The sequence below is a fragment of the Arachis stenosperma genome, chromosome 3 (genome assembly GCF_014773155.1).
Source record: "Arachis stenosperma cultivar V10309 chromosome 3, arast.V10309.gnm1.PFL2, whole genome shotgun sequence".
NCBI classification, from domain to species: domain Eukaryota; kingdom Viridiplantae; phylum Streptophyta; class Magnoliopsida; order Fabales; family Fabaceae; genus Arachis; species Arachis stenosperma.
Genome location: NC_080379.1, coordinates 130283667 through 130298447, shown reverse-complemented (window position 1 = coordinate 130298447; position 14781 = coordinate 130283667).

The following is a 14781-nucleotide window of genomic DNA, read 5'->3' as shown; positions in this document are numbered from 1 at the left end:
TACTTCTTCAAAAATACTATATCATCACACATAAGTCTCTACCAAAATTCTAATCCCAGCAATGCAACAGAAGACCATAGAGCATAAGTGCATGCGAGTGTTGAAAATCCACTTTTATTTGCTTATCGAAATTCTGGGAGATTCACAATTAGTAATTTAACAGTTGACTAGAAACTATCGAGTTATTAGTCAAAATTTATCCAAATATTTTGTGGTGCTTGGCAAGGTATGAAAATTAGAAGTCCTATCCTAGTTATCCTTCTCAATTGTGATGAGAATTGTTCATTGCTACCACTTAGTTAACCCTTACTAAATAAAGGAAAGTCAAGTGGATGAATTGACTTGAGCTACAAGTCCTAGCCAACTCCCAAGGAAAGACTAGCTTTTGTGCACTCCAAACCAATTAGCAATCTCTCCAATTATCAATCAACAAAGGAATTAGATAACTCAAGTGTCACTAATTACTCTCCCTAGGCCAAGAGGAACAAAATCTATACTATATCTAGAAGAGGCATTTCAACAAACACATAAAAGGCAATAAAAGTAGACAACATAAATTGCAAGAATTAAAGAGAGATCTAACTACAAAGGCAAGAGATCAACAATAGAAAAGCAAAGAAGAACAATTATTATGAATTACCTCTTATTGAATTGAAAGAAAATGGAAGGAACAATAGTAGATCTACAACAAAGTATAAGAACAATATAAAGAAAATTACAACAAAGGAGTAGAAGAATGATGAATGTAACAACAAAGAATTGAGAAGTAGAAGTAGAAGAGAACATGAATTAAAACCTAGATCTAAGAACTAAACTTAATCCTAATCCTAATTCTAGAGAGAAGTGAGAGCTTCTCTCTCTAGAAACTAACTTCTAACTACTAAACTATGCTAAACTAAACTAATGGTAACTAACATGTGTTTCCCTCTTCATTCCTTGGGTTAAATAGCATCAGAAATGAGTTGGATTGGGCCCACAAGACTTTAGAATTCGCTAGCCACGTTTTGCTTTAAGTGAACCAGGTGGCAGCAACGGCGCGTGCGCGTACTATGCGCGTGCGCGCCACCATACGTGTAGCAACTATGGCAAATCTTATATCGTTTCGAAGCCCCGGATGTTAGCTTTCTAACCCAACTAGAACCGCATCATTTGGACCTCTGTAGCTCAAGTTATGGTCGTTTAAGTGCGAAGAGGTCGGCTTGACAGCTTTCCAGTTCTTTCATTTCTTCATGAGTTCTCCAACTTTTCATGCTTCTTTCTTCATTCCCTTGATCCAATCTTTGCCTCCTAAACCTTAAATCACTTAACAAACATATCAAGGCATCTAATGGAATCAAGGTGAATTAAATTTATTTATTTTAAGATCTAAAAAGCATATTTTTACTCTTAAGCACAATTAAAGGAGAATATACAAAACCATGCTATTTCATTGCATAAATGTGGGTAAAGGGTTATAAAATCCCCTAAATCAAGCATAAGATAAGCCCTACAAATGGGGTTTATTTCTTCTTATTAGGACTACTTGGTTAGGGTGATGATTTCTTTCCCAAGAAACCGTTTTAGGGCACCCTACCAATTTGAAAATTTTTTGTTGAACTTGCTTGAAAGAATATATTTTGGAACATGGTTTTTGAGCTAAGAACACAAACTTACGAGATTCGAGCCTAATGGTGTGGTTACATCTTATAACCACTTATTCTTCCTTCTTGTGTGCATTATTCTCTTCCTATGATTGTAATCTTTGATTTGTTTGATTCTTTATGTCCATTATTTTGTGTATTCATGCATTTATATGATTGAGGCCATCATTTCATTAGCTCACTTACCCAAATAGCCTTACCTTTTATCTTCTTTTGTTAGCCAACTTTGAGCCTACGCTTAACCCACTTATTCTTATTTTAGCACATTACAAGCCTTAAAGCGGAAAACAATGAATGTTCTTTATTTGGATCTTTGATTGGCTTAGGCTAGTGAGTGTGAGTGTCATCCAAGAGTAGGAAAACCTTGGGACATTGGTTGGGATAAAATGGTGTTTGTGTTTTGTATTTTTATATTGGAGAATTGGTACATACTCATGTATTGATTAAATGTATAGACCTTATGCATTGATGTTCTTGTGTATAGTTTGAAAGAAAAAGAAAAAAATGAAAAGAAAAAGAAATAAAAGTGAAAAAGAAAAAAAGAAAAGAAAAGAAAAAAATGTATATAGAAAAAGAAAGAAAAAAAGAAGAGCAATAAAGGGGACAAAATGCCCCAAAGTGAAGCTCAATAAGAATCAATGCATAAGTGTTGTGAAATGAAAAGAAAATGCATGAGTATGTGAAAAAGTGAGGAATGGGTAGTTAGATTAGTACTTAATTGTATAGGTCATTATATAGGTTAGGTGGGAAAGTTTCAGTTAATCAAAGATTCAAATCCTAAGTCCACTAGCCATATATGATCCTACCTTGACCCTAGCCCCATTACAACCTAAAGAAAAGACCTCATGATACATGTATGCGTGCATTGAATAATTGTTGATTGTTAGATGAAAAACAAATCTTGGAAAGCATGATTAAGGGAAAAACAAATTCTAGGACTTCTTCAAAAATACTAGATCATCACACATAAGTCTCTACCAAAATTCTAATCCCAGCAATGCAACAGAAGACCATAGAGCATAAGTGCATGCGAGTGTTGAAAATCCACTTTTATTTGCTTATCGAAATTCTGGGAGATTCACAATTAGTAATTTAACAGTTAACTAGAAACTATCGAGTTATTAGTCAAAATTTATCCAAATATTTTGTGGTGGCCGTTCAACTCTTAGCTGAGTTTGACTTACTTTCAATAAAGCACATATTTAGAGAGTCAAATTAGGAAGCTAACGAATTAGCTCAAATGGCTTCTGCCTATAAAATATCTCTTAAGTTGATAAAGAAGTTTAGTGAAATTAAAACTAATCTAACTCCTTTAGAAGCAAGAAGGGTTTATTGTGCAAACATTCTTGATCCAAATGATTGGAGATATAAGATCATCGACTTCTTTAAAAAGTCTAATCAAAGAACAGATCAAAAAATTAAGATTTACCATTGAGCTTTGTATTGGTTGGAAGGGATCTATTCAAGAAAAGTGTCGATGGTTCTTTGTTCCAATGTTTAAGTATGCAAGATGCATATTTAACTATGGCAAAGGTGCATGAAGGTATTTGTAGAGCTCATCAAGTAAATAAAAAATACATTGGACCCTACATCAACAAGGACTGTATTGGCCTTCAATAATAAAGGATTGTATCAATTTTACTCGATATTCTGATCAATACTAAAGGCATGCACCAATTCAAAGAGTTCCTACCTCCGATTTACATATTATAATCAGGCATTGATCATTTAGAGATTAGGCTCTTGACCTAATAGGAATGATCCATCCTCCTTCGACTAAGGGGCATCAGTTTATCTTGGTGACAATCGACTATTTTACAAAATAGGTAGAAGTTGTGCCCATGAAAGAAGTTACCAAAGCCAAGATAATCAATTTTTTGAGGAGTCGATCATTCATAGATCTGGCATTTCCTAAATGCTGGTTACATATCAAGAGACCATGTTTACTGGTCAACAAATAAAGAAGTTTGCTGAGTCACGAGGAATTAAAATAGTACAATCGACTTCCCACTATGCACAAGCTAATGGCCAAGTCGAAGCCATTAATAAAATTCTGATAAGTTTGATAAAGAAGCATATAAGGAGGCAGCCTCAAAATTGGCATACTACACTAAGTCAGGTGCTATGGGTTTACAGGTGTTCTCCAAGAGAATCAATTAAATTGACACCTTATGAGTTAGTGTATGGCCAAAAAGTTGTATTGCCACTTGAAATAAATTTGCAAAACATAAGGGTGGCAAGGCAAAATGATTTTCCAATCGAACAATATTGGTCGAGTATGATTGATGAATTAGATGAGTTAGATCAAGTTTGACTCATGGTGCTAGACAGAATGATAAAGCAAAAAGAAATGATATCTAAGTCATATAATCGAAAAGTAAAAGGTAAAACATTTGCAATGTGTGACTTCATATTGAAATTAGTACTTCCGACTGAATAAGTCAAAGGCAAATGATCTCTTTTATGAGAAAGACCCTTTGAAATAGAAAAAGTTTTTGATAGCAATGCGTATGGAATAAAAAATACAAACAGCAGTTGAACCAGCATGTAAATGGTAAGTATCTCAAAAAATACCATTGTCACTAAAACAAAATAAGTCAAGAATACTAAACAAAATAACTGCAAAAGAGTGCTAGAGCAAGCTCCTAAACATGAGTTTCAAATCCTCTTGACATTGGTCCAGGCTTAAGGACTCTTGTGCTAATTCTTAGGCATTGATGGCTCGAGTGACTACTTCGACTAAAGCACCTCGACTCAAAAGTTTGGAAGCATGAGTCTTCTCAATCATTTGCAGTCGAAGAGAGAGAACATCATTGGTGGATGCGACTTTATTTTTTCCTAATTTTAGATTAGCCAGTTCTCTCTCTAAGGTTGAAATCTTCGACTCCATTTGTCGTTCCTTTGCCCGACCCTCCGACAAAATCTCGGTAACCTAATACTTAATTGTGTCATATTTTTTCAGCTGAGTATCACAATCAACTAAAGTCTTAAGTGACTTGTTCAGTTCTTGGTCAGCATCATGAATTCTGGAAAAGTGGGAGGAGACATCCTCAATAAATGAGCCAAAAGATGAATGCATGTCGGAGAAAATACGTTGATTGAGAAAGACAAGCGCATCAGTAAGTCGAGACTTTAGGACAGTATTGTCATCTATATCCTCGATGGAATGGTTCAAGCAATCAAGAACAATGTTGATTCTATTGACAACTTGAGGATATGGACCCGTGGGCATAGAGGAAGTAACTTCTTCTATAACATCTTCCTCTTTGATCGACGCTTCCTGAGTCGACTTCTCAACTTGAGGGATAACAGTGCTCAACTCTGGACTAGAAGACATCCCCATAGTTCCTTCAGAGGAACAAACCTGTCGAGCTTCAAACAAGATATTTTTCAGGTCAATTCAAATCTCCAGCTTCTGGAGAAGGAAAATTAAAAGGTGGTTTTGTATCTTGATCGACGAATTTTTATGTCGACAGTATAGGAGTAGTGTCCTCTTCGATGAATTTCTATATCAACAATTCGACGAATTTCTATGTCGAATGTCCAGGAACAATAGTGAAAATTGCAACGGTTGACCCTGATCCATATGCAGGCCCAGATTCTTGGTGAGTTTCAGCATCACTAGGAAGAGGCATATAGCGAACCTAAAAAGGGCAAAAATATAAGGATCAGGTGGCGGTCGAAAGGAACTTAATATTGAAAATCTAAACAAAAGAAGTACCAATAGAGAAGAGGTCGAAAGATGAGATGCTGTTGTCGATGATGGATTCTGAGTCAGAGTCAAAACAGGAGTAGACGGACTAACAATATGAGTAGTCTGAATAAGTTGAAGGAATTATGTTTCAACATAAATTGACTGATCCACTCCTTGATTAGAAGAATTGTTAATATTAGTTGCTTGAGAGGAATTTCCTTTTTGGGATTGCTTCGATTGCAATATATTAGAAAAAAATAAAAATTTGCAAGTATAAGGTGAAATTTCTTAGTTACGACAGACATCATTAAGTATATACCTTTGAGGTTTCAGGTCGAACTTTTTGAAGCTTTGGTGTTTTAGCTCTCGTCAGAATATCAATGAAATTACGCTTCTTTGAGGTAAAGGTTGCACCACTTGACCTTTCTTTACTTCGACCTCCCCCTTGTTTGGTCTTTTTCTTAGAGGATGCATCTTCATCAGTCTCTCATTTTTTTTAATTAGTTGTGGGTCAACAGCAATTTGAGTGATGAGTGTCTGTCAAGTAATTGAAGAAATTAAAAGGTGAGGTGAATTAAGTATCAAAATGATGCCTAAAAAGTATGAAGTACTTAAAAAGAAATTCAAGATTTCTTCTATATACTTACCTTTGGTTTTTTTCAACGCTATCTGTGCAGTAGGAAAAACCATATTCAAGAAGGCTTGATCGACAGATGTACAATGAGTAAAAAACTATTTTGACCACCATTCATGAAAACCAGGAGTCAACAAGAAACAACAATTGATATTCAGATGTTGGTATTGAGTCGACATCCTTTGGTGGTTCATCTCTAACATCTTGTCAAATTTTTTTTGTCTTTGACACCTCCTAGTAAATTATTTGAGCTTTAGAGTCGAGAAACAGAGGAGAAGGTAAGGCTTGAGCTAATCCAAACTGTCGGGCTACATACTAGAGAGAATAAATGACTAATTTCTTTTTAAGAGCCTAGGTTAATTCATGAGGTAGGGTGATAGGGAGAATTTAAGGAGTTAAGATCTTAGCCTATATATCATCGACTATTGCTTGATTCTCTTGCTAAGAGCTAGTAAAAGAGTTAAGGCATGAAACAAAGTTGGGCCAAAATGAGAATAGGTTTGAAAAATAAGAAATATTGTGATCTTTTTTTATGTCGAACGGAATCTTAACAAAGTGTCAAAAGACACCAATGGGAGACATGGTCTTTGGTTTCGTCCAAGAAAGTTGGGAGATACGGATACCATCAATCGGAGTGTTGGAAACTATATAATCAGAAGCTATGAGTTGAGATTCAAGAACAACTTTTATCCATAAATTTACAACCCAGTAGAGACCGAAAGGATTAATCGAAGGATTTTCTTGATGAATTTCACTGACAATCAAAGAAAGTGTTTCATAAAGTTGACTCAGAATCAAGGCAGGAAGGTTGATGAGTTTTTTGTGATGAAGCATAATGGTCAGGGATAAATAGTTATTCTTTTGAATTTAGACTGATTTCGAGCAGAAAACAAGAGAGTTGAGTCAAAGTAAGAGGAAAGTTATATGCTCACTATCAAAAACAGGGTCTCCATTGGAACCCATGTTGTTTTGAATAAAGCTCGATATAGAGTTTGAGTCGAAATTAATGTCAAAAATATCCTCAGGATAATTGGTCGGCCATGACACAAGTTGACCATCGATCAATAAACCGGTTAGGGTTGAAATGTCCATCAGAGTCGGACCTATCGTTCCATAAGAAAAATGAAAGTTATTAGTGGTAGGACACCATTAATATAGACTAGCCTCTAGTAAGGGAGCAGTATAAGAAAGGTCGAAGGTAGCTAATTCTACGGCATGCACAATATTCAGAGCTTCCTAAATAGATTTATACACAGGTGCAAGTCGAAATATCCAGGTCAAAAAAAGGGGACTCAAATCCTTAGGGAGAGCAATTCTAAAGACTCGACCAGCAAAGTATGAGGCCTTGACATTCTTACAGAAAATCAACGGTAAATGTTCTAAGAGTGATGGAAAGAAAGAAGAAATAGACTCAATCTGTTCTTGGGTTGCCAAGGGCCTAAGAAAGAATGCATTACTCTATTACTGAAAATGGCAGAAATACGTACCTAGCAGCGCCAGAGATCAGAGGTTTTTGCATTTAGGTTTAGGGCTTTATTGTAAAACTACGCTACTTCATCCACTAATGGAGGAGGGGGAATGACTTTATCACCTTCTTCACGAGAATGAGAAATAGCAGCCATGGTTGCCAAAAAAGAAGCAGCGATGATAGCCAGCGTAGAACTCGAGTGAGGCATGGATTGGGAAGCCATGGAAGATGCGTCGTGCAGAGAGAAAATAGATTAGGGTTTTCGAAAGGTAAGATTTTTGAAAATTATGATTTGATTGCAAAATTAATGATGGAGTGAATACTCTATTTAAAGAACGGCTCATTAAAGCCCAGAAAACGTTATGTATTCCCATAAAAGCACGCGTCATTTTAAATGATGCGTAACTGTCCTTTCAAATTTTGAATATTTGAAAAGGTTGCACGTGCTTGGCACGAGAAATATTAAAACTTGTATTTTTGAACAAAATAACAAGTTTTAAAGGGTAATTTGTTGGTACAAAAAATGAATTTTCTCGACATAAGGACATTTTAACTGTCAATGGTTTTGACTACAAAAGCAATAGTTTCGGCTACAAGAAGTGAAAACGGGCAAGCTGAAGTCAAAGAACGATGGTACAAAAAACGTCGAAGTAGAAAGGTAGTTAGTGCCTTTCCTTGAGCATCAAGATTTGTTGCTCGACTATCAAGTTAAGTGAAAAACATGGGTGCGAGATTTGAGGAGCAAGATAAAGAAAACGTAGGACTTGAAGACCAAGGAAGACGTGAGTGTCAAAATTTGGGGGTGAAGATTTTTCATGGTCAAGGTAAGGTCATGACTGAGAAAAAGGAGGAAGTAAGATAGTAGACAACATGCTTCATGGCAAGACTATCTCCATGACCTATAAATAGTAGAAACTCAGAAGAGTTATGGGACTTCTTCAAAAATACTAGATCATCACACATAAGCCTTTGCCAAAATTCCAGTTCCAGCGACGAAAAGGAAGACTATGGAGTACAAGTTCATGTGAGTGTTGGAAGTTTACTTTTATTTGCTTTTCTTTTATTTTCTTTTATTTTCTTTTTTCATTTCTTTTCATTATTTGCTTTATGCATGTTATTTTTACTTCTATTCTTCAAGTATTTTGCTTGCTTTCAATTTCAATTTTAAAGCTTCATATGTTTTATCGCAATTTTTTATTATTTTGCCACAATTCAAGCATCTCATATATTTTGATACGAACACTAAGTAATTTCTGGGTCGAGTCCACTCTTTTTTAGAAAATTCGTATCTACTCTATGAACTAAAATCTTGATATAAGTTTGATTCAACATTCTATCAAGACACCCTGTCAAGATTACTATCAATAGAGTGAAACACTAATAAAATGAATTTAATAAAACACGTATATACAGATTGGTGCCAAAAGTTGTTGTTATCATGCTTCCCATACAATAAGGTAACGGTGGTCTTTGAACAAAAAGGTATAACCTTCTTTTAAGAATTAGAACTTAGAAAAAAGTATATATGCCGTTACATCTTTAATTAATTTGGGAAGCCTATAGTATATCGTGTATAAAAGGGTAAGGATGTGTGGAATTGACGAATTGTGGATGGGAAATTGAAGTACTGAGTGATATAACTGTCTGCACAAATTAAATATTTGACTATTCATGATGGTGGTAGCTAATTTTGTACTGTACAAGCTTTTAACTTTTTGTAATTAGGATTAACTTTTCCTTAGCATCTAATGACATGACCCTTATCTCAATTTATATCTACACACGGTACAATTGATCGCATTAAAGTCACTCCAATCATACCTTGTGTGATTAATGACAAGATTTTCACCCAAGGCCAAGGGTAAATATAATGTGTATTACTTTACTTGGTTGAAACTTTAAAGTCAAAGATGTATCCTTCCAATTGGGCCTGACAGACTATAGTTGAATTTAATAATAACCTATAATGTTTTTCCCCTTAATAGATTTATATAGAAATATGAAAAGAATTAGTATTTAATTTTTGTTTAAAAAATAATTTTTGTTATATATAATTTATAAAATATTTTTTCCAAAATTTAAATCCAAGACCTTTTAATAATTAAATTATAAATCATTTGCCACCTCCACTAATTTAATTTTTATTATTTTTATACACTAGTTATAATAAAAGGATATTAAAACAAAGCAAAAGTAGAAGTAGAAGTATAACAAGAAGTAACATTTTTCTAGCTATATACAATTAGTGTGGAAGGTAATCTCTCTAAATGTTCAACGAGCCAGATACAAATAGGTTTCCATGGAGTTCAAGTCCTCGTTGCTTGGTCTACAGTACGGTGCTTAGCTTGTACTCGTTATTATGACCGTGGTATAGTAACATAGATACGGTTTTAATTAATTTATGTGTTAATTCTTAAACATTGTGCATGACAGGCATATAATAATGCTACACTTGGAGTTGATGGTGATTTGAATATGGAGACAAAAGAATGTTTCTTGTTACTATACTATACATGCATGTTAATGGTGGAAGGGAGCAAATTATAGTTTGGGTTTGTGGGTTTTCCAATATAGGAATAGGATCTCTCTCTCAATCTCAGACATTAAATAAAAGCTGCATATATGATATGGTATGATATACAATATGATACGATTTTTGTTTTTTGGCTATATAGCTATGCATGCCTTCCCTATTTGTTAGCAGTAACCCTACCATATGATGATTAATACTAGGGTGGTCCTAACACACCACAAATATACTAACTGCGTACCAATATGATAAAGAAGCATTATTATTATTTTTATACACATAAAGAAAATTTAAGGGGATGGACCACCCTAATAGGCTAGAGTAGTTGCAAGTTTCAAGTATGAAGCCCTATGTTGTGTTCAAAAATAGAGCTGAAACTGGGTCTTATTCCTACAGTATCCCCCGCCATTTGTGGAGTACCTAGTTAATTGACCCTTCTCTATCTCCCCCATAGCCACGCCTTTAATTCTTGCTCCCTTGAAATCTGTAACTCTACGTCACTGTAACACACTTCCTCTACATCTCTTTCCACAAGAAATGTATAAATTTTACACGAAATAAATATTAATTAAAGAATGTTCAAATGTACTACGGTGGGGAGGTTTGATTTCTTTTTTATTTGGTATTATATTTAAATTCATTCATATATTAGCAAGCATATAATTAACCTCTTGACAGATTAGAGAGACAAGTTTCGGGAAAAGGGGGGGAACTTAATTAATATTACCACTGCCAGTGTTGAACAATGAACAAACACATACGAATTAAGGAGAACATGTATGTATTCAATTATATATCATCATTCTCTAAAATTATGCATGCTTTTTCTTCGGATTCTCACCCATTCTTTTACAGTACATAGCTAGCTAGCTAACTTAGGGGTGGACAGTGCATTTTGTTGTTGACTGTGATATATAACTCATAAGTCATAATGCAAAATAGGATTTTAGAGGTACGGTACGGTTTAATATGTATACGAAGAATCGTTCTTAAGAAAAATGTTGGCCAACAAGTTTTTAATCAATTAATTTTCTATTTTTTTTACCAAGACGGTTAACCCCCAAACAGTTTTTTTAATACAAATATAACGATATATTGATAATATGTTTTAGAATAATGATATTTAAATTAAATAATAGATTTAAAATTGTGAAAATTAAGATTAAATAAAAAGTCAACTATTAATCACTAAACTAGCTGAAGTAAAGTCATTGCAATGATCTTATTTTTATTGAAAATGAAGTGATGGAGGTGGTAGTAGAAATAAGAGGAAGCGAAGGGTGACATCACGAGTCATGGTGACAGAGCTTAATTGGAGCATATCAGAGTGTAGATTTCATAGGCAACTCATTTACTTATTTAGCAAGCGGCGGAGAAAGCTACCAAATTTAGTAACAGTCTGTTTAGGGTTACTTAAATTTAAATTTAAATGGTATATATATATATATATAACACTACACAAATTCAGTAACTCTAAATAAATTTGACTACTTTTTTTATTATTAAATTATTATTTTTTGTATTTATCTTTTATTTGAGTTAGGAACTTAATATTAATTAATTTTTATGTTTTTCATTAAAAACATTAACTTTTAGGATTTATTTTTTTCTTAGGAAAAAGTGTAAACTCAATATTAGAAATATATATTGTTAGGCATGTTTAAGTTCCAATAATTACCTTTAGATAATTACTTTTAGCTGAGTCAGGCAAACACAGTTAGCAACTTAGCATGGTGTTAACACAATTGGTTAGCCATAGAGATGGCAATAGTATTTAAATCTGTGGATATCCACTCCACCCGTACTCGTTTGGGGCGGCTAATTAGTCGCCCCCGCACCGAGGCGGGTTTTAACGTGGCGGGACGAGGTCAGGTTTAGAATAAATCCGCCCCTACCCGCTCCGATATATATAATATTTATATAAATATATATTTTTAATATACAATATATGTAATATATATAAAATAATTAGTAAAATGATTAATAATATTATATCATATTTAAATTTTTACCTTAATTTATGTTATGTATGTAAATGATGGTTATATAATTTTTAAAATTTAATTTTATTTGTTGGATTTAATAATTATAGGGGCGGGACGAGTACTCGCAGAGGCGGGTTAGGGTTTAACATTTTACTACCCGCGGATAGGAGCGAGACGGATTCGATGCAGATTTTTGTAGGGTGAGGCGGGGTCGGATAGAACAAAAACTCGCCCCTATGCGCCCCGTTGCCACCCTAGTTACCCAGCCAGTTACTGAGCTGGAATTAGTTAGTGGTTAGAAAATTCTAGAGACTCTTTGACTATAAGTAGCTGATGGTTTCAGTGGCTAAGAGAAGGGAGGGTTGAATCTTAGCCCCCTTTTCGATGCTAATACTTGCTGACCTTCAGAGAAGACTTTTCTGTTTTTGCTTGTCAATAGACACGAGCAACTTTGTTTTGTCTCGTCCCTTGCCACGAGACTTTTCTTTTTGTCTCGTCACTTGCCACGAGATAATTCTGGTTTTTGCTCCTGTGTATTTGAAAACAGAAATGGAGTAGAAAGTAGAAGAAGATGGCACCCAGATATATCCTGGTTCGGCTGCTAGGTGCAGTGCAGCCTACATCCAGTCTCCATCACAACCATGATGGAATTTCACTATAATCAATCTGATTACAACTTGTAAAGTGCTAACCCAACTTACAAGGGGATTCCCACAGAATCATGATACACAACATATATGAACAAAGGACCTCTAAGACATCTATGGCTTTTTCTTTTAATTTTGCACTCTCTGCCTTTTTCCGCTCTATGGCTTTTTCATTACAAACCTCACTTGTTTGCCTTTTTCCATGAGACTCAAGACATGACAAAATTAAACAGAAAAATACAAAACAGAATACATTGAAGGAGAAGAGAAATCTGTTAGCTCAGGTAGCTCTGAGAACTCTGTGCCTTGCACTCTCAAATTTTCTCCTTGCTTCAAACAGTGGTTGTTCCCCCTTTTTAAAGAAGAGGAAAGCCTCCACACTTGAAGCCAAAACCGAACCAACTTTCTTCCTCCTTCAACAAACACAGAACCGGTTCGGCCACACAGAGAGAGAGAAGAGATAACCATGCATTAACCAACATGCAATTACCTCTAGTCCTTTCTTGATCATCACCCTTCATCAATCCGGGCTCTCCATCCTTGGCTTGCTCTCCAAGATGGATTTCTGGCCCTTGATGCTTCATGATGATGATGACTTCATCTGCTTCAATCTCTGCCTTCAACCATCACTTCGCCACTCTAGCTACTCCCTGTGGTGGTTGATCAGAATCGAAGACAAGCCATGCTTCAAGAATCTCTCCTCTTGGCCGAATCTTCACCGTCCCTTTTTGAACATGAAAGGCTCAAGATTACCTCACCAAATCTAACCACATTTGGTGAAAATCTCAGCCACAGCTCATCTTTCTTTTAGTATGTTTTCTTGCCATCATTAGCTTGATGGTCTTGAGGCATGCAACTTCTTCTTTTTCTTGGTTGAAGAACATTTCTTCCATTGTTTCCTGGACAAGGACCGAACAAAGAAGAAGAAAGAGATGAGAGAGAATGAAAAGAATCTGAAGAAAAGCAATGCAAAGTGGTTAAGCAAATTAATTAGGAATAGCTTGCTTTTACTTCCCTAACATAGAGTGGCGTGTTTGACATAATAGCCATCAATCAATTCATCTGAATTTTCTCTCTCATGTTCCCCATGCATTATTTAACAATGTAATAGATTTTGAAATCCATCACATGGTTAAAGGCTTGGTTCTGTTGGAAGCACTATGCTTTCATTTTTCCTTTTGTTTCGGACCAAGAATGGAACCTATTATCACTTAATATAATTTGGGCTTATGATCAAAGCTGGCCCATTTAGATAACATTTGCTTTCCTGATAAAATTGATTTCGGATCAAGCATGGAAAGCACACAAGAAAGCATTTGTTTGGGCTTGCAACAATAATATTTATTCTGGCCCAATTATAACTAGCTTTAAACACAAAGCTGAAACAATAATGCAACAGTTGGGCTTTGTTAATTTTCTTTTGTTTTGGCCCAGCATAAAATCTGCACAACAAAATTATTAATTAAGCAAATATGAATTAAGATCAAATTAATAATTTTGTAATTTAATATTTTAATAATGTTTATTCATCATCAAAATTTAATAAGAGTTTTCCAAACTCATCAAGTAGCAATACCCACTACTATAGTAACCACTTTTCAATTTCACAATACAATTCACAGATTCATTTCTTTATTTCTCTCTTTTTCACTTCTCTCTCTTTTTTCTGAACCTTCTATTAGCTCTCTAAGTGTTTGATTTAGGTTCTTGATACCTTCATATATAACGGCAACAACATCTTAAAACATTAAAAGTTCAACTGAAAAATTAATTGAGTATTAGTCAACTTTGTTGAAACTATTTTTTTACAGTCGAATCATATTTCATAAAAAATCCTCGACAGAAAATATATTTTCTTGTCCAACGCAAAAGGAAACATCCGTATTGTCAAAAGTTTATCCTTGGTGTTTTGTACATTTTCAATTTTACTTTTTTTTATACATAACTTTGTTTTTCTAGTTTTTTTTGGACTTTTAGTGATGCTTTCATCATTAGTGTACTTCACCATTTTACCCTCATATTTTTTCTAAAAGACCTTCCTATCCTTTATTCTTAGAATTACTAATATGTTCTTAAATACTCTAGTTTTACCGTTTAATCTGATTTAGCGTCAAAATGTTACCGAACTAATCCTAATATTTTTCTATAACCAAATTATCCATAGTACTTTTAATTAATGCCAA